The sequence below is a fragment of the Pteropus alecto genome, unplaced genomic scaffold, assembly GCF_000325575.1.
Source record: "Pteropus alecto unplaced genomic scaffold, ASM32557v1 scaffold25, whole genome shotgun sequence".
In the NCBI taxonomy this organism is placed as follows: Eukaryota; Metazoa; Chordata; class Mammalia; order Chiroptera; family Pteropodidae; genus Pteropus; species Pteropus alecto.
Window position 1 is genome coordinate 35,906,916 of NW_006441955.1, and position 19,723 is coordinate 35,926,638.

A 19,723-nucleotide genomic window follows, 5' to 3' on the forward strand; every position below is an offset into this window, starting at 1 on the left:
TTAAGAAACATGAAATCCTACCATTTGCAACGACATGGATGGACCTAGAGGTTATCATGCTGAGTGAAATAAGTCAGACAGAAAAAGATAAATACCACATGATTTCACTTACATGCAGTATCTAAGGAACAAAAAGAACAAACTTATCACAAACAGACTCACAAATATAGTGGACAATTTGGTGATGGACAGAGGGAAGAGAGGTTGCGGGGCTGAGAGAATGGAGTGAAGGGTTAAAGAAGTACAAATTAGTAGTTGATAGTTGGGCACAGGGAGCATAGCAGAGAGAATGCAGTTAGTTAGCATTAATATGATGGGTAAGTGGAGGGTCAGGGGAGGGAGAGAGCAATTGGGGGGATTGTTTTATGAACATTATAGATGTCTAACCAATGTACTGTATACTTGAAACTAATTAAAATAAATAAATTTATTTAAAAAAGAGAAAAACAGAAAAAATATTCCATTGTTTGGGTGTACCACAGTTTGCTTATACATTCACCTACTGAAAGACATCTTGCCTGTTCCAAGTTTTGGCAATTATGAATAAAGCTTCTATAAACATTTGTGTATCAGTTTCTGTGTGGACATAAGTTTTCAATTAATTTGAGTAAATATCTAGAAGCATATATGATTGCTTTATCACATGGTAAGGGGCTATGTTTAGCTTTGTAAGAAACTGAAAAACTGTTTTCCAAAGTGTCTATACCATTTTACATTCCTACCAGCAATAACTGAGAGTTTATGTTGTTCCATATCCTTGCCAGCATTTGGTGTTGTCAGAATTTTGAATTTTAGTCATTCTAATAGTTATGTAGAAACATCTCATTATTAAATTTTCAATTCCCTAATGATATATGATATTAAGCATCTTTTCATATGTTTGTCATTTGCATATATTCTTTGATGAAGTGTCCAGATCTTTTGCCCATTTTTAATTGGGTTGTGTTTTTTTTTAATTATTAAGTTTTAAGAGTTCTTTGTATATTTTAGATACTAATCCTTTACCAGATATGTGTTTTGCAATTATCTTCTTCTAGTCTGTAGCTTGTCTTTTCATTTTCTTAACAGTGTCTTTTGCAGAGCAGAAAATTTTAATTTAATGAAGTCCAACATATCGACTTTTTCTTTCATGGATCATGCTTATGGTGCTGAATCTAAAAACTCACTGCCAAACCCAAAGTCACCTAGATTTTCTCCTATGTTATCTTCTAGAAGTTTTGTAGTTTTGTATTTTACATTAGGTCCATGATCCATTTTAAGCTCATTTTTGTGGAAGGTGTAAGGTTTGTGTCTAAATTTACTCTTATGTACATAGATGTCCAGTTCTAGCACATTTGTTGAAAAGACAATCCTTTCTCCATAGGATTGCCTTTGCTCCTTCATGTGGATCAACAGAAAGCAGCACACTCTTGAGCAGTTTTTCAAACTAGAGGTAATGAAATCAACTTAGTGAATCAAAATGAGCATTTAAAACAATTAAATAGCCTAGGTTAGAGAATTTAAGGATGCAGTAAAGGTAAGTAGAAAAGGTAAGTATTGTTACTGAAACTTTTATTTCACGCGCGCGCGCGCGTGTGTGTGTGTGTGTGTACTGGGTCATGGTATAAACGTACTTCTTATAACAGGTGTGGTTGAAAAAGCCTGAAAGTCATGCTCTAGAGAATCTACTAAAGACAAAAGGACATAGGCATTAGATTTCTTTAATAATTATAATTATCTGCAGTAATCAGAAATTTTGAGTTTTATTTCTAAAATGCAAATCTGATTTAAATCTGATTTAATTTTTCTGCTTAAAACCCTTCAAGATCACTCTGAAAGCAATGATGAGTAAAATGTAGTGATGCAAGAATAAATGTAGCAAGACCATTCAGAAAACTTTTGTAATGAACTAGGCAAATTAGGATAAAGACCAAAAATAAGGCAGTGGCTTTGGGAACAAAAAGGAGATGGCTCTAAGACCAGGAGACTAGATATGCAGGGAACATAGATCAGGATATATTAAAAAAGGAATGGTAGCTATATTCACCAATCCAGGAAATATAGGTAGTAGACCAGTGTTAGAGTAAAAGAAGCTCAGTATGGTTTTGGACATGATGAATCTGGATGAATCTGGGACGGTGACAGGATTTTACAAGTGGTGAAGTCCAAGAGGCAGTTGAATATACAGGGTTAGAGCTCAGTAAATAAGCAGTAGTTGAAATTATGAATGTGAATAGAGTCACTTAGGGCAAGTAAATAGAGTAAGAAAAATAATGGCAAAAATAAAGGCAAATAATGAAATCCTAAGGACCATGAGCATTTAAGTGGTAAATAGAAAATAGCATTCACACATGAAAATACCTAATACTCAGAAAGGTAGGAAGAGAACCAAGAGAGTACCATCACATAAACTAAGGGAGACAGAACAAGATAATGATTTAAACCCAAACAGATTTGAAACAACATGAAATATGAATGAACAAAATGTTTCTGTTAAAAAACAAAGATTAACATCCTGTTAAAAGACAAAGATTTTTAAACTAATAAAAACAAAACAAAATCAAATGGTGTGGTGTTCATAAGACTTGCATGTAATTTAAGAATACAAAAAGACTGAAAGTAAAAGAATGAAAAAAGTTATCCTAAGCAAACAAAAACTGAAAGAAAGCTGGTGTAGCTACAGCTGGTATTATACCTGATAACACCACTATATTAGTACCAACCAACATAGACTTCAAGGGAAAGTTCCTAACAATAAAATGTGAAATAATGAATACACAGCATTTTTGGATTACTATGCTCTTAATTATATAACTTCAAGATATGTAAAGCAAAAATGACAGATAAGTGAATTCATCTATTTCTCTATAAGGAGAAATAGATGAATTCACTAGAATAACTGTGGGAGATTTTAACACCACTCTCAATAATTGTTAGAATAAGTAGACCAAAAAAATCAGTAATACTGGAAAAGATCTAAATAACATTTGAATACCTCACCAAAGACGACATACAAATGGCAAATGAGCATATGAAAAGATGCTCCACCTCATATGCCATTAGGGAACTGCAAATTAGAACAATGATATTCCACCATGCACTTATTAAAATGGCTAAAATTCAAAACACAATAACAAAAACTGACTAGGATGTGGAGCAACAGGAATTCTCACATTGCTGGTGGAAAGCAGTCTGACAGTTTCTTATAAAATGAAACACATTCTTATAATCCAGCAATCAAGCTCTTTGGTATTCACCCAAATGAATGTAACTCATCTCCCATTTGTCCAGAGAATACTTGCCAGCGGAACGGCATTTAGTCTGAGATAACGCATGGATCACAGTCCTAATTTACTCCCAAAGTTTGCCACAAAATATCTCGCTTTTATTATTATTGATAATCTTTGGAAACAAATGACATCATTCTGTTTATAGCATTCTGTTCTTAGTAGTGGTATTTCCATTTACAAAATATAGTAATTCTCAATCGCTGAAAATGTCAAATCCTAGAAAACATAGCATTCCTTCATGTGATGTTAAATTAACACTAGCAGCAAGCTGTACTTTTTTTTCTAAATGGGAAAACGGTTAAAACTTAAATCCACACAAAAACCTACACAAAGATGTTTGTAGCAGCTTTATTCATAGTTACCAAAACTTGGAAACAAACAAGCAGATCTTCAGTAGATGAACAGATAAATGAACTGTGGCACATCCAGATATTAAATATTATTCAGTCTTAAAAAGAAATGAGCTGTCAAGCCATGAAAAACCATGGGAAAAACTTAAATAAATATCATTAAGTGAAAGAAGCCAATCTGAAACAGGCTACATACTATATGATTTCAATTATACGACATTCTGGAAAAGGCAAAACTATGGGGAGAGTAAAAAGAACAGTCGTTGCCAAGGGTTAGGAGGGAGGGAGGGATGCACAGGTGGAGCACAGAGGACTTTTAGGGCAGTGCAACTACTTTATATGATACTATAATGGTGAATATATATCATTATACATTTGTCCACACCCATATAATGTACAACACCAAGAATGAATTTTAATGTAAACTGTGGACTTTGAGCGATAATGACATATCAGTGTAGGTTCATGAGCTGTAACAAATGTACCACTCTGGTGATAGATAGTAGGGAAGACTGTATGTGCATAGGGTATATGGGAACTCTCCGTACTCTCTGATCAATTTTGCTGTGAAACTAAAACTGCTCTAAAAATAAAGTTTGTTTATTTATTTATTTTTTTATTTTTTATTTTTTTCAATGCCTACAGCACCTGGTATTCCTAGGTGGTCTCCCATCCAAGAACTAACCAGGCCCGACCCTGCTTAGCTTCCGAGATCAGACGAGATCAGGCATGTTCAGGGTGGCATGGCCATAGATTAAAGTTTATTTTATTTTATTTTTAAATTAAATAGCTAAACAACATCCAAGAAGTTAGAAAAAGAACAGCAAAACAACTAAACTAAAAGACGAAATGGAAAAAACAAAACAAAACAAGGAAGTAGAAAGAAAGGAATAAAAAGACAAAAACTAATAAACAGTGACCTAAACTGAAGATCAACAAAATGAAAACTTTGTCCCTTAAAGAAAAGTTCCAAGAAGAAACAGAAAATATGAAACTAAGAAAGAAAAAAGTCTTAAGAAAGCAGACATATTCAGTAGCACCCAATGCCATAAAAAAGTAGAGTAAAATTAGGACTGAAAATTGCCTGATGAATCTAGCAATAAGAAGACCACTGATAACCTTAGCAAGAACAGTTTAAGTGGAATGGAATGAAGTAGAACAAATTTCTAAATGGAAAAAAAATATATCCTGGACAAGGTAACATTAATACTGATATTATACATCTACAAAAAGCTATATGTTATTTATTTTTACCTTTGCACAGTGTCTTGTGCATAGATGCTCTAAACAATATTTGCTGAATCAATTTAGTTGGATGAAGAAGAAAGCACCACATACAGAGGGCTTTAAATACTTAACAGTTCTGAGAAGTGAATTAATAAGTTTTAAGATTTGTAAACAGATATATAGCACAAGAAAGTTTAAGATAATAAATCTGGCAAGACATTTCTGAATACTATATATATATTTCAGAAGTTTTCAATTTATGTAAATACACACATAACCTCCACAGTTCAAATTCATTACCAGAGTCCGTATATACTGTGAAAGGTTTCTCCCTTTCCTCTTTTCATTTTGGCTCACCTCTACATCTTGAAACATAGAGAGTATGGAAACAAATGAACATGAGCTATCTCTGAGAACATCTAGAATGAAGTAGATCAGCATTCCTTTTCTTTTTCACTAAACCATGTACTGCACCACAAAATTAAACAGACATCTCTAGGGATACATATCTGCCAAGAGTGTTTCTGGAAAAAATAAAATCTGGCCCTTCTCCAGAGTTCTATAAATAAACAGTAGTGGCTGTGCTATAGATGGCTGTGCTATTGATTGCTGGCTGGCCTGTCTGTGGTTACTTAGTAGTGTCAAGATAAAGAATATTAAGCACAGATAATTTTCATGTCCAAAGACTTCTGACAACAAACACTCTGCCTAACTTCTTACATTCTGCAATAACGAGTTATCTACTGAAGAGACAGTTAGAATTCTAACCTTATTTCTTTATTTTACAGATAAGCAAACCAAAACCCAGAGAAGATAGGTTATTTGTCTAAGATCATACAACTAGTTGGTGACAGTACAAACTACAGACCTCAAGTCTCCTAGTTTAATAATCTTTCAACTTCTCCATTGAGCAGTACTACCTTCTTAAACAATAGAAAAAGACCATGTTGCTTGTATCTTAAGCTCTTTTAAGTAATTTCAAAAGCCTGAAAGTCATAGGCTCATAATCAGCATTTTGCTAGAAATGGCAATATACTTTTATTTTGTGATTCTGTAAATAATAGCTTTTAAAAGGATTGTGTATTTTAAGTCCCTGAGTCACCAAAGTAAAATGAGGTTAGAATTCGATTAAAAACTATTAAAACAGAATTAAGAAATTCTGTATCTTTAAACTTGGTAAGAGTCTTTAAAAATTATAGCCCAATATACATTTAAAGGTGGCAGGGCACTGGAATCAAGATCATAAGACCGGGAATTAAATCTTAGCACTCTTACTGACTAGCTGTGACTTGAGTCTGTTTCCTCTTTATCTTTAAAACAAGCAAGTTGAACCAGTGTCACTAAAATTAATTCCATTATTTATAATACAATTGCAGATAACTGGAGAATAAAATCTTTATCTTATCCTTATTATCTTATAACTTATTCAAATAATAGAGCAAAGAAATAAACACATTATTCTATACTTGATTAACTAAACAAGCCGAAACACAAGAAATATCTCTACTATAAAAAAGTGGTAGATTTGGCTCTGCATCGAGTCTGAGAACACTATTGTCAGAAAACTGTAGTACACAGTTGAAGTTATAGTGATTTAGATCACCTCTTCCTGCATTCATTTAACTAAGTAGTAGTTTTGAAAACCCGAGTCCGGTTTCTCTGTAGGGAATAGAGAAGGACATAAAAGAAGCTCAGAGTGGTAATCCACATCTGCCAGAACCACCACAGCAAGTACCATGCACCTCTGTTAGGTATCAAGAAGATTGATTTATTGCTTTGATGAATGCTGTTGTACGTAGCCCTGGATGATTTAAGTTTGAGCCTTTTTATGAATAGGTCATTTATATCTTTTTTAAAAACCTACCATTAGTAGAAATAACTTTTGGTTTCACTTGTCTACTTAATTATTAGTTCTCACAGACTATAAATGTTCATCATATGCAATTCATTGTACGCTACTCTAGGGAAAACCAAAAATTATAAAGAGTTATAATCTGCCAGGAGCTTCTAGTTGATTAGAATAATACAAATTTGATGACTTCTGAGTTAAACTTTTGGAATTAAATTCTTACTAGTTTTTATGTCCAGTTTACATAATTGCATTTAGGTCCTAAGTCTATTTGCTAATAGACGTCAAAAACAAACTTCATTTGTAAAGTGCCAGAAGGGATTAAGGCATCACAAAGAGTTAATCCAATTGATGGTTGTAAAAAGACAATAGGAAAATGTGAGATTATCAAATTCTGTGAATCAAAACCTCTCCAAGCTCCAGCTCATTTGTCAGATGAAAAATGTTTCATTTTGATTAAACGCTGAAGCATTATATCCCTTTGAGAGAATAAATCCTATTTGGGGTCTGTCTGTATCTCTGGTTTAACTTGCCTAGAGCAATCTTGTAGAGATGGTTGGAACAGAGCAATAAGACTACTAGGTTATCAGTTTTATAAATTATTTATAAAGCTAATTAAATAATCTGAATTTTCATTTTCTTCCTCTGTTAGACTGGAACAATATCTGTTTTGAAAACTTTGCAATGCTAGTTACCATAAGGATCGAAATGAAATAGTGTAAATGAAAGCACTTTGTAAACTATTCCATAAATGTAAGGCAATATTATTACTGACCTTCTTAATTTTTTTAAACTTTCATATAAGGTTCAGATCTATATCTTTCTCCAATCACTCCTACTTTCTTATAGTATGTTAACTGGTGACTAACCCGTCATGAATAATTTACAAGTATTACTGCATAGTCACTGCACATTATACTTCCATCTAATTCTAGCAAACTTAACTTTCATCTTATGGAGATCTCAACAGAAATCCCTACATGCTTTACTGTGCTGGAGACCAAAACAGAAATCCCTACCTGTTCTACTGTGCTGGAGACCAAATGGTCAACCAGGAAAGAAAAAGAGGTCTTGAAATGGTCTTTCAGTCTCCTTTTGGGCTAGGATTAGAACTTATTCTAGCAGTGAATAAACCCAACTATCACCAAAATATCCATGCTGCTTCTCAAAAAACCTCAACAAAGGTCATCTGAATATCCAACTGAGAAAAAAAAAGTATCTTAACCTCTAATTAAAACATATATAAAAAGCAGTCCCTAGTGGACTACAATTCTAAATGTGAAAGATAAGGTAATAAAGCTTTCAGAGAACATGAAATATCTTTGTGACCTTAGAGTATTTGAAATACCTGTACCCTCTTATTAAGACATAAAAACTTTGGCCATAAAAGAAAAAAAAAATAAAATCTGATTACATTAAGAATTTCTATACATCAAGAAACAACACTAACAGAGCAAAATAACAACCCACAAAAGTAGAAGATATAACGATATATCTGAAAAACAACATACAGAGATTAGAAAATTCCTACGAATCAATAGAAAAATATAGACCATCCAACAGAAGTGTAAATAAAAGACCTAAACTTTTGTGACTTCCCTAAAGAGGCCATCCAAATGGCAAATAAACCTGAAAAGATGTCTAACTTCATTAGTAATCAGGAAAATACAAATTAAAACCATAATGTGATATCATTCAACTCCCATCAGAACATCTAAAATGAAGAAGGTATACAATACAAAGTATTGGTGAGGACATGGAATAACTAGACCTCTCATATATTACTAGGAGTATAAACTGGTACAGTCTTTTGGAAAACTGATTTTAATTATTCATTAAAACTAAATGTAGGCATACCTATGACCCAGCAGTTCCAGTCCAACACAAATGCTTACATATATTCACCAAAAGGTACTAGAATGTCCAGAGCTTAAATATCTGTAATAGCTAAAAACTGGAAGTTTCCATTAAAGGTAGAATGGATAAATAAATTGGGGTATGCCCACACAATAGAATATTATACAGCAATGAGAATGAATATATATAACTATAGATGACAATATGGATGAATCTCACAAACATAACGCTAAGCAAAAGAAGCCAGACCCAAAAGATAAAATTCCATTTATAAACAAAAACAGACAGTACTAATCTATTCCATTAAGAGTCAGTATAGAGGTTACTGTTGCAGGAGATGGTAATCATGGGAAGAGAATATGAAGGGGGCTTCTAGAGTGCTGATAAGGTTGTCAATAAAAGGTCAGTGTGGCCAATCCAATGCTAACAGTTGGTCCCAGTCTGGGGTATGGTGAGAAGAAACTTTATACAGTTTGGAAACCAGGGTAATACAGTCTCTAGAGGAAACTGAATTTGTGCCTCCCAAGACAAAGGGGAGGCAAACTTATATAGAGGAAGCTTTCTCCTAACCCCTGATTGGTCCATTTTTATTCAAATGAGGACTCCAAATTTGTATAGTCTGGTCCCTATTGCACTGTACTGATTAGTCGGAATTTCATGTTCTGATTGGTCATTATAGAGCTGCTCTGATTGGTTAGTAAAGATGCAAATAAGAATATAGATGCGCAGCTCTGATTGGACAGGGACAGTCTCAGTCCCATTAGTTGAAATACAATACCAGGAGCTTCTTTATAAGAGTCAGCTCAGACTGCAGGAACATAGTGCAGGAGGCTTGGCAGCTCAGTCTGTGGCTTTTCCTTGATATGCAGTGTGCATGAGAGCCCTCTACAATAATAGCTGGACTCTGGTTATGAATTCGTTCTCAGTTAACCAAAAGGAGTCCTTCTTGGAAGGCATTTTCCTTCTCAGGGTTGACGGATTCTATTTTTTGAACACATACATACTTTTCAGTATGCATTTTATATTTTATAAAAATTTAAGAAGCAATACTTTTTCTTGATATTTCATGTGAAGGGTATGGTTTTTCACATAAAAAAAAATCAGTTCCCTTTAAATAAATAGCAAAGTATGCTATAAAGGCTAATAATGAAACTGATTTTAAGCTAATGGCAAATTAGTCTTTACCAAACTCACAGCTTCACAGAATTAGAGATCTAGTAAGAGTCTAATGGTAGGAATTTGCTCTTACCTGATTTAAAAAAAAATTAAAGGGGCATTAGAAAAAGATTATTTTCTTCCTGCTCCCCTTATCGTTTTTATTATGAGCTACACACACACACAAAGTGTACTACATCTATTATTTCATCTAATCCTCATAACTCCATGAAATTAAATGTTTTAGGTTGGGCATGTTGTTTAAAGGCAGACAGCACATACGTGGTAGAGCCAGGATATGAATCCTGGTGTGTCTGACTCCTAAACTCATGCTCTTAAGCCATTGTTTTATACTGCCTCAGTGTCATCTTGGGACTTTACAGCATGGAGTGATGATAATCTTCTTTGGCTTTTGCCTAATCACCTTAAAAGGCTATATATGAACAGAACCCCCACACCCCACCCTGCCCCAACACTCACACACTTTTTTATAAAGACATAGAGGGACCGGACTGTTAAGTAGTGAAAGCAAGACATTAACGAGTCAAGCTAGAAAGCCCATGCCATCAGTATGCCTACAATAAATATGCCTACAGCTTTTAACAACTGGTTAAATGGAAAACTAGGTAGATGTCTCAGAAGACTGGTCTCAAATTGGACAACAATACAGAATGAATGTCTTTACTTAGGCCATAATGGGAGAAGCAGGGATAGAGTAAGCAATTTTGTTAAAAATGAAGATCAGTGAGAAGGTTCTTGATTGTGTATAGTTGTCTACATTTCTTTAAATCTTGTTCTAGAGAATATTATTTCCAAAAGTTATGCTACCAAGTGTTGCTTATTTAATATAGATACTAGTAAAGCTTTCAAGTTTAGATTGGCAGAAAAAATATATTAGATTGTTTATCTTTATTCAGCTTCTGATCTTTAGTCAGATACCTCTCTATTCAGAAAGGTATCACTTAGCAGATACCTTCCCAAGATGCAGAGGAAATAGGCACTTTTATTCATTCTACTTTGGAAAAGCCTAACCTTAAAAACTAACTGTTGGGAACACCCTTCTAGTTGCTAAATAGGATGTTGCTCGACTCACGAATAGCTTAATAAAGCCAATCAGAGAAAAAAAGTTACTGTCAATTTGTGTCAAAGGTCCATTTTAGAGTTAAAAATTGTACCTTGACCTGAAGATAATTCCATCATTCTTCATTTATAAGGAATTTCAATTTATTTTTGAACCATTCAACATGAAGGTCATTTAAAACTTAAATGTTGCTCTTTATAATACAGAGAAAACATACTTGCTAATATTATAGAACTATATACTTAATTAGTACATTAGAGTTTTTCATAAAGTCATAATCAAACTATGAACTAAGGATACTCTCCACTTCCATCTCTCCCAACACCACTAGGTAAAGCAGCCTCTTAGCGGTGCTACAGTCCTCACAGCTTCTAAGCTATAACCACCCGCCTAGATGGAGGGCATCCCATCTAGACCTTGACAAATATTTACCACTTGCCTCTTGAAAATATTTATAGATACGGGGAGGGGGGACGGGAATTCACAGGTGTCTCTCTTTAGTAAATACAGATAGTATCCATTTATGTCTCCACTGTGTTATTCTATCTGGACCCTTTTCTCAAGTAAAAATGTAAACTGTTTTCTTATTCAAAGTATTACCAACATATTAGAAGAATCTTTTTCACATCAGGTAACATAAATATGCCCCTATTTACTTATTGAAAGTGAAGAAAATATTCTGTGTAACTTTACAGTTTGGTCAGTCTTTATCATATACAATAATGAAATTTTCTATATTTAATAGGACAAAATTTTTAAATAACTGGTACATGAATTTTTAGAAGTCCTTATGTAATGAATATGTTAAAAGCTCTCAATAAGTTAAAATATATAGATTCCTCCAATGTAATCATAAATATATACCAAAATAAACAGACAATGAATTTGAAGGGAGAATTTGGTCATTTCACTAATCTGACTTCAAAATGTTCTTAAAATAGTCAAGAGTCTAACAGAATGTCACAATATATCTTTTGAAAGTCATTTGAAAATTTATAATCTTTGGATATCACAGCATTTAAGAGGAAGCTAAAGCATTCCTCCTTCAATATTGAAAATATTGTTATGAGAGGTAAGAAAAAACTGTCCTATAAATTATCATCCTCTCACCAGTAAATGGAAAAAACAAGGCTAAGAAAGGTACTTGATACAAGTCAAATCACATGCTTGAAATCTCATGCTAAAGTATATTCATCTTAAATTCGTACAACATGAGAATTCTTTCTACTTTAAATTCAAAATCACTTCAACAAAAATACTTGCTACATAAGACATTTATAACCCAATACTATGATTTTGTATGGTTAATTTCTATCACCTTTGGAGAGGAAAGTATACATAACATAATGACTTTGACATTTACTTATCAGATCTGACTATGGGCTACTTTTAAATTAATCTGATTTAATAGGCTCTATTTTAAGTTAATCTTCAGAGAAACAAACTCCTTAATAAAGCAATATTTTTAAATATTAACCAAAACATTCATAAATCTTGTTAAGCAATGTATTAGCAAGACCAAATACTTCATTTTCTGATTCTATTTGCAGCTTTCGAAGCTTAACTTGCTGCTTCCCCACCTTCCCAAATACCCACTTCCTCCACATTCCACTCCTCTATCAACTAGAAAATGATCAGATAATTTACATACATCAAATTACTGAAATTATTTACTCAATAATATAACCAATCCTACGAGTACTTGTATATTAAGCTGGCAAACTTAATGGTGAAATGGAAGACTTAATTCTCTACTTAGGGACATCATCAAGCCTATAAAGAGATGGGGAGTAGCAATAAAAAACGGAAATCTGAAATCGTGCATTATTAACTAAAAGCAAACCTGACACAGTCCTTTTAGAGTGATTGTTCAGGGTGGAGGTTAATATCATTCTGCCCACCCTAACACAGACTGCTCAAAGCACAGCCCTTTTCTGCCTCTCTTTCCTTTTCTTCTCTTGCCTGTTTAGAACACAGCTATTGAACACAACTGTATTGATTAAAACAGTAGGCATTTGAGGCCAATGATGTCATCTAAACACAGTACAATACTTCTTCCTTTTCTTACTCTTACTAAGCCATGTTTTGTATTCTTATTTATTTAATGGCTTTTTGGTACTACAGTCCTATCCTTAACCAACAGCTCCCGTTATTTAATATTTCAACTATCTCTGGTAATTAAGATTTTGATTTTTTAAAGTACATTTTTGGAATGTAGCCCTTCATCAATACAGGTATTATGCTATCAAAATCTACCTTTTTGTTTGTGAGCTCCGAAGAATTTTGAACATTTTTTATTGACATCTCAAATTTTTTACCTTAAGTTTAAACAGTTGCAAAGGAATAATTTCTAACATATTGTAAATGTTGATATTTTAAAATAAAGCTCTTATATAGCACCTTAAATGTATCAAATGGAATTTAAACTCTATAGCAATTTGATAGCCACTGTTATCCATTTCAAAAAACTGATGAACAACTGGTTTAGAATGGTGAGAAATTTTCTTTTTTTTTCTTGAACCTATTTTTCTTTGCACTTTCACTACAATTATTTTTTTAACTTTCCATTTGAAATATTTATAGATTCATAGGAAGGTGCTACGAAATGTACAGGGAGGGCCTGTGTACTCTTCATTCCGCATTCCCCAACATTAACGTGCTACATAACTAACAAGAGCACATCACAACCAGGAAATTGACATTTGTACAATCCAGAGCTTATTCATATTTCACCAGTATATATGCACTCATTTTAAATGTGTGCATGTACATATGTGTGCTCTATGCAATTTTATCACATATGTAACTTTGTGTAACCACTACCACAACCAAGATACTTAGCTGTACCATCACCAAAGACTTCTCTGTATTATCTCTTTATAGCTACAGCCTTCCTCTCTCTGTCCCTTCCCTAGCCCCTGGCCACCACTAATCTGTTTTCTATCTCTGTAAATATGTTATCCCACAAATGTTATATAAATGGAATCATGTAGTATGTATCCTTTTGAGATTGGCTTTTTACTAAACATAATTTCCTCCAGGTTCATCAAGTAGTTGCATGTATCAACAGTTCACTCCTTTTTATTGTTGAGTCATATTCCACAGTTTAGATGTAACATAGTTTGTTTAACTATTCATCCATCGAAGGACAGACATCTGGGTTGTTTCCAGTTTGGGGCTATTACAAATAAAGTGGCTATAAATATTCATTTACAGGTTAGTGTAAACGTGTCACAGTCATCTTGAGTTGCCATAACAAAATACCATAGACTGGGTTGCTTAAAGAACAAGAATTTATTTTCTCAGTTCTGGAGCTGGAGGCTGGGAATCTGAGACCAGGGTGTCAGAACAGTCAAGTTCTGGAAAGAGATCTCTTCCTGGCTTGCAGACTGCCTTCTCACTGTGCCCTCATTTATGATTGGGGTGGGGGGAGTGTTGCTCTCTCTGATGTATCTTCTTATGAGAGCACTAACTAATCCCATCATAAGAGCCTTGCCTTATGACCTCATTAAACCTAATTATCTTCCAAAGGCCTCATATCCAAATACCACACGTTGGGGTTTCAGGCTTCAACATGTAAATTTGGGGGTAGGTGGGACACAAGTCATCTATAGAATTAAGTTTTCATTACTCTAGGATAAATGCCCAGGAGTTTAATTGCTGGACCATATGATAGCTGTATATTTAGTTTTTTAAAGAAATTTCCAGAGTGACTATCATTTCACATTCCTACCATCAACGTATGAATGATCCAGTTTCTCTGCAACCTCGTCAGTATTTGGTGGTGTCACTATTTTTTATTTTAGCCATTCTGATTATATCTCATTTTGGTTTTAATTTGCATTTCCCTAATGGCTAATGAGGTTGAACATCTTTTCCTGTGCTTATGTGCCATATGTATATCTTTTTTGGTGTAACGTCTGTGAAATGTCTCCTTCCGATTTTCTAATTAGACTGGTTTTTTACTCTTCCGTTTTGAGAGTTCTTCGTACATTCTAAATACTAGTTGTTTGTCAGATATATGGCTTGCAAATATTTTCTCCCAGTCTGTAGCTTGTCTTTTCATCTTCTTAACAAGGTCTTTTACAAAGCAAAAGATTTTAATTTGGACGAAATCAAATTTATCAATTTTTCCTTTTATGGCTCATGCCTATGGTGTCAAGTCTAACAACATTTTGCCTAGTCCTAGGCCCCAAAGATTTTCTTTTTTTTCCTAGAAGTTTTATAGTTTTGTTTTCCATTTATGTCCATTATCCATTTTGAGTTAATTTTTGTATAAGATTTAGGTCAAGTTTCTTCTGTTTTGCTAATGGATACCCAATTGTTCAGCACCACTTAATGAAAAGGCTATCCCTCCTCCATTTGAATTGCTTGTAGATCCTTTGTCAAAAATTAGTCATATTTATGTGGTTTTATATCTATTCTATTGAACTATTCTATTCCATTGATATATGTGTCTATCCCTCTGCTAGTACCACAGTATCTTGATTTATAAAGCCATACAATAAGCCTTAACATCAGGAAAGGTGATTCTTCCCACATGAATTATTTTTAATGTAATACATTTTATGTTTGAAAGTCTTTTATTGGCCACTCTATTTTTCCTCAACAAAAATCTTTCTATAAACTGAAAATAAATTTCTTTGTTTTCTGTAATAAAAGACTCCAAGTTTTAAAACAATTTCCTCTGTTTTGAGTTTTCTTTACAATTATTACTACCCAATCAATTAAAATATAAATATACTGCAAATTTTGATCTAAAAAAATTTTAAATATAAGAAACTTTATTAAAGAGATGGGTGAAATTTTTTCTTCAATTAGTTCATGTTTCCACAGTGACTATCATTTATTGTCAGAATGAAACAGGACTCAGCATTAATTCTATCCCTATTGTTTGTTTTTATAATTTTAAGTGGTGAGAAGCCTTTTTCACATAAATGAGAAGATGAGAATGGAAGTATTGTTAAAGCAATTATTTTTCAATTATTTGAAATCTTCTGAGTTATATGAGAAAAATAACAGTAACCTGCCATCAAAAATATATACTTAACAATCTATTAGTTAATTAGCAAGCAACTCAATTAGGTCTTCTTTCAGTTTGTGAGAGCAAAAAATTGGAAACTAGTTGTACTGCAAAAGAAACTGTTATTCAGTCATTCCTTGAGATAATGTTACTTTGTCATTCACTAACACAGACACTAACATTTTCAATTGCCCTTTGTTTGGCCTGGTGGTTTTTACATCCAGGGAACTTTGTCAGATCCAAGATAGATGAGCAGTATACCTTTCTTTTGTAATAGTAGGAGAAGGGCAACTGTGAAAGAGAAAATGTGAAAGCAAACCATGCTGCATAGTGCTGCACATTTTCAGGCAGAACAATGTTAGAAAAAGTCCATGGAGTATTTCAAGATCTATGAATTGGTTCCCTTAAACTATCTATGGCTCCATACTCCTTGAAAAGTGTACCCAACTTAAAGATAAAAGCAAATGTGCACCTGCAGCCCGCAGTACAGTATATGAAAGTGAACAGTAAATAGTTTTTGATGAGGAAAAGTGCAATAGCAAAATGACAAGCACCAAAATAGCAACACAATATATCAAAGGAAGAACTCCATTTGAAAGCTAAGAATCAGACTGACGCAAATTAAGTTGTTGCTTAAAGCATAATAATTAAGGCCTTTAATTCACCAAACCATTCTGCTATCACAGACTAAAAAAGCTTGTTTATCCCTTCTCTATCCTAGGGGAATAAATTATCTCAAGTCTTTCTATTTCACTAAAGTGCTATTTAAAAGCTGATGAAATGTTTAAGTAATTCATTAAATTAATATAAAAATCTTTTATAGGTCAGAAATATGATCAAAACCAAACCACAACTAGCACTGAAAAAAGTAGACAGGATACGCTTTCTGATGGTAATGCCAAGTCCCCAGTTTTTGCCTGGCTGGCTCCCACTTGTTAGATCTCAGGTAACCATCCCCTCCACAGCCAGGTTCTCCAATCAAATGGCCAAGATAGACGTCCTGACACTCATTACCATACTATCTATTTTAATTATTTGCATCGTGCACATAGCTACCCAACATTTTTGTTGGTTTTTAAAAAATTCATTTATTATCTAGCAGTGCTCCTCCCCAAACACAACATGCAAGTACTATGAAAGCAGAGATCTATCACACCACTGCTACAAGTCCAGTGCTTACCTGGTACATAGCAGGTAATATCCTGTTGACTTATAACCTATAGAAATTGAGCAGAAAACTGATGCTAATCTAAGACCCCGATCTTTAATTGAATAGTTTTTTCTTTTTTTAACTAAAATAAACTATTACTACTATACAAGATTTTCTGGAAAAAATTGTACCATTATATTTTTATGCCTCTGAAGTTATTGATTCTAATTCTCTTGCCTTATATTGAAATAACTTATTAATTATGCAATGCTTAAAACAGACACTGCAGCCATAAAGATAAATAGGATAGGTAGGTAAACATCCAAAAGATAGTTTAAATTCACATCAGGACTTTTAGTTCAAGATGGTAGGTTGAAGATACATGTTTACTACTAACAGCTTGCAAAACCACATTCAAATAAGGGAGGCAAAAGCAGCAATAAACCTCTAATCACAAAAAGAAAGGGAAGTAAGGGGTTCACCAGTAGATCGAAGAGCCCTTTAAATTTCTCAAATTAAAAAGTCAGATGGAATTGTGTTGATGGATGAGACAGGCAGAGAAAGCCACAGCCCAGAATACTCCACAAGGCAACCTAAAAGGAGCTGGAAGCCAAACTGCTTTTTGGAATGCTAGAAGGAAATCTAGAGAGACAATCTGCCCCAGAACACCTGATGGCTCTGGGCTCTGCATCAGCAGATAGGAGGGAGGGCAGGAGTGAGAAATGAGAAGTGGGCTGAAGACAGTGGGGATAATTGAAGGTCTGTACCTGGAACTGTGCTGGCTGGCACTCCCATCTGCTTCCCCCACCTCCACACACATCGCAGGCAGCCTGGCATTAACCCTTAGTGGAAAACCCAGGTAACTGGAGGAACAAACAACCTGGGGAAAGGCAAGGCTTCTAGTAGGAGTATAGTCCACCCAGAGTAAAGCACAAGGGCCTCCAAAGCCTGAGCACAGACTTACCATACAGTAAGTAAGCCAGCCAAGGCATCCTGTCCTACAGAGAGGCCTCAGGCAGCCATCCACTCAGATGACAGATTTAAGGGGAAAAAAGACCAGCTTTTAAAACAGCAGAAGAAATCCACACCACTTCCTCAGTTTTTCTTTCTAAAATACAGACAATCAAGGATTACCAGGCACATAAGAAAATCTGGAATCATGAAAAAGAGCAGCTAAGAAAAACATATAGAAAAACAAACCCTGAGGGGAACAAATAAAATTAAGGGACATAAGAAAACATTTTTTTAATTTTTTTAAAATTAAGTTTATTGGGGTAACATTAATACAATTATATAATTTTCAGGGGTACATTATAATTTGACATCTGTATATTCTATTGTGTTTACCACCCAAAGCTCAGTTTCCTTCAGCTACCATATATTTGATCCCCTTTATCCACTTCATCCTCCCTTTACCTCGCTATATTTGACCCCCTTTACCACATCTACCTCCCCCTTCCTCCCACACCCCTTACCCTCTGGTAACCACTAGTCTATAGTCCATGTCCATGAGTCTCTGTTTGTCCTTTCATTTGTTGCTTTTAGGTTTATATCCCACATGTAAGTGATATCATGTGATTTTCAACTTTTTCTGTCTGGCTTATTTCACTTAGCATGATTATCTCGAGATCCATCCATGTTGTCGCAAATGGCGGTATTTCATCTCTTCTTATGGCTGAGTAATATTCCATTGTATATATGTACCACAGCTTCTTTAGCCAATCATCTATCATAGAACACTTCGGTTGCTTCCATGTCCTGGTCACTGTGAATAATGCTGCTATGAACGTCGGTGTACAAATATCTTTTCAGATATGGGTTTTCAAGTCTTTGAGGGTAAATAGCCAGTAGATCATATGGTAACCTTATGATCTTAGTTTTTTGAGGAACCTCCATATTGTTTTCCATAGTGGCTGTACCAATCTGCAGTTCCACCAGCAATGTATGAGGGTTCCCTTTTCTCCATATCCTCTCCAGCATTGTTATTACTTGTCCTGTTGATTATAGATATTCTATTGGTGTGAGATGGTATCTCATTGTGGTTTTGATTTGCATTTCTCTAATAGCTAGTGATGTTGAGCATCTTTTCATATATTTTTTGGCCATTTGTATGTCCTCTAGGGAGAAGTGTCAGTTCAGGTCCTCCGCCCATTTTTTGATTGGATCGTTTGTTTTTTTGTTGTTATTGAGTCATATGAGTTCTTTGTATATTTTGGATATTAGGCCCTTATCAGAGACTTTGCTTGCAAATATATTTTCCCATTTGGATGGTTGTCCCTTTACCTTGTTGATGATTTTTTTTTTTTTGCTGAGCAGAAGCTTTTCAGTTTGGATTTTGCTTTTGCTTCCCTTGCCTTTGAGATCAAATTCATAAAATCCTTTTTAAGTCCAAGATTCTTGAGTTTAGTTCCTATGTTTTCTTCTATGCATTTTATTGTTTCAGGTCTTATATTCAGGTCCTTAATCCATTTTGAGTTAATTTTGGTGTGTAGTGATAGACAACAGTCTAGTTCCAATTATTTGCAGGTGACTTTCCAGCACCATTTATTGAAGAGCCTTTTCTTTCTCCACTGTAAGTTTTTTGCTACTTTGTCAAAAATTATTTGCCCATATAAATATGGACTTACGGACTCTTGATTCTGTTCCACTGCTCCATGTGTCTGTTGTGCTGTCAATACCATGCCATTTTGATTACTGTCACTTTGTAGTATAATTTGAAGTCGGGCAGAGTGATGCCTCCAGCCTCATTCTTTTTTCCCAGT

The 19,723-nt window shown here is 34.2% G+C and overlaps 1 protein-coding gene and 1 pseudogene across 1 annotated transcript in view; both read right to left on the reverse strand.

The window, feature by feature from the left end:
- The window catches only part of FAM69A (family with sequence similarity 69 member A), a 100,061-nt gene that overhangs the window by 61,607 nt on the left and 18,731 nt on the right, over nucleotides 1-19,723 (reverse strand). The gene's annotated exons all lie outside the window — the stretch shown is intronic.
- On the reverse strand, nucleotides 4,256-4,374 carry LOC112486049 (annotated as a pseudogene).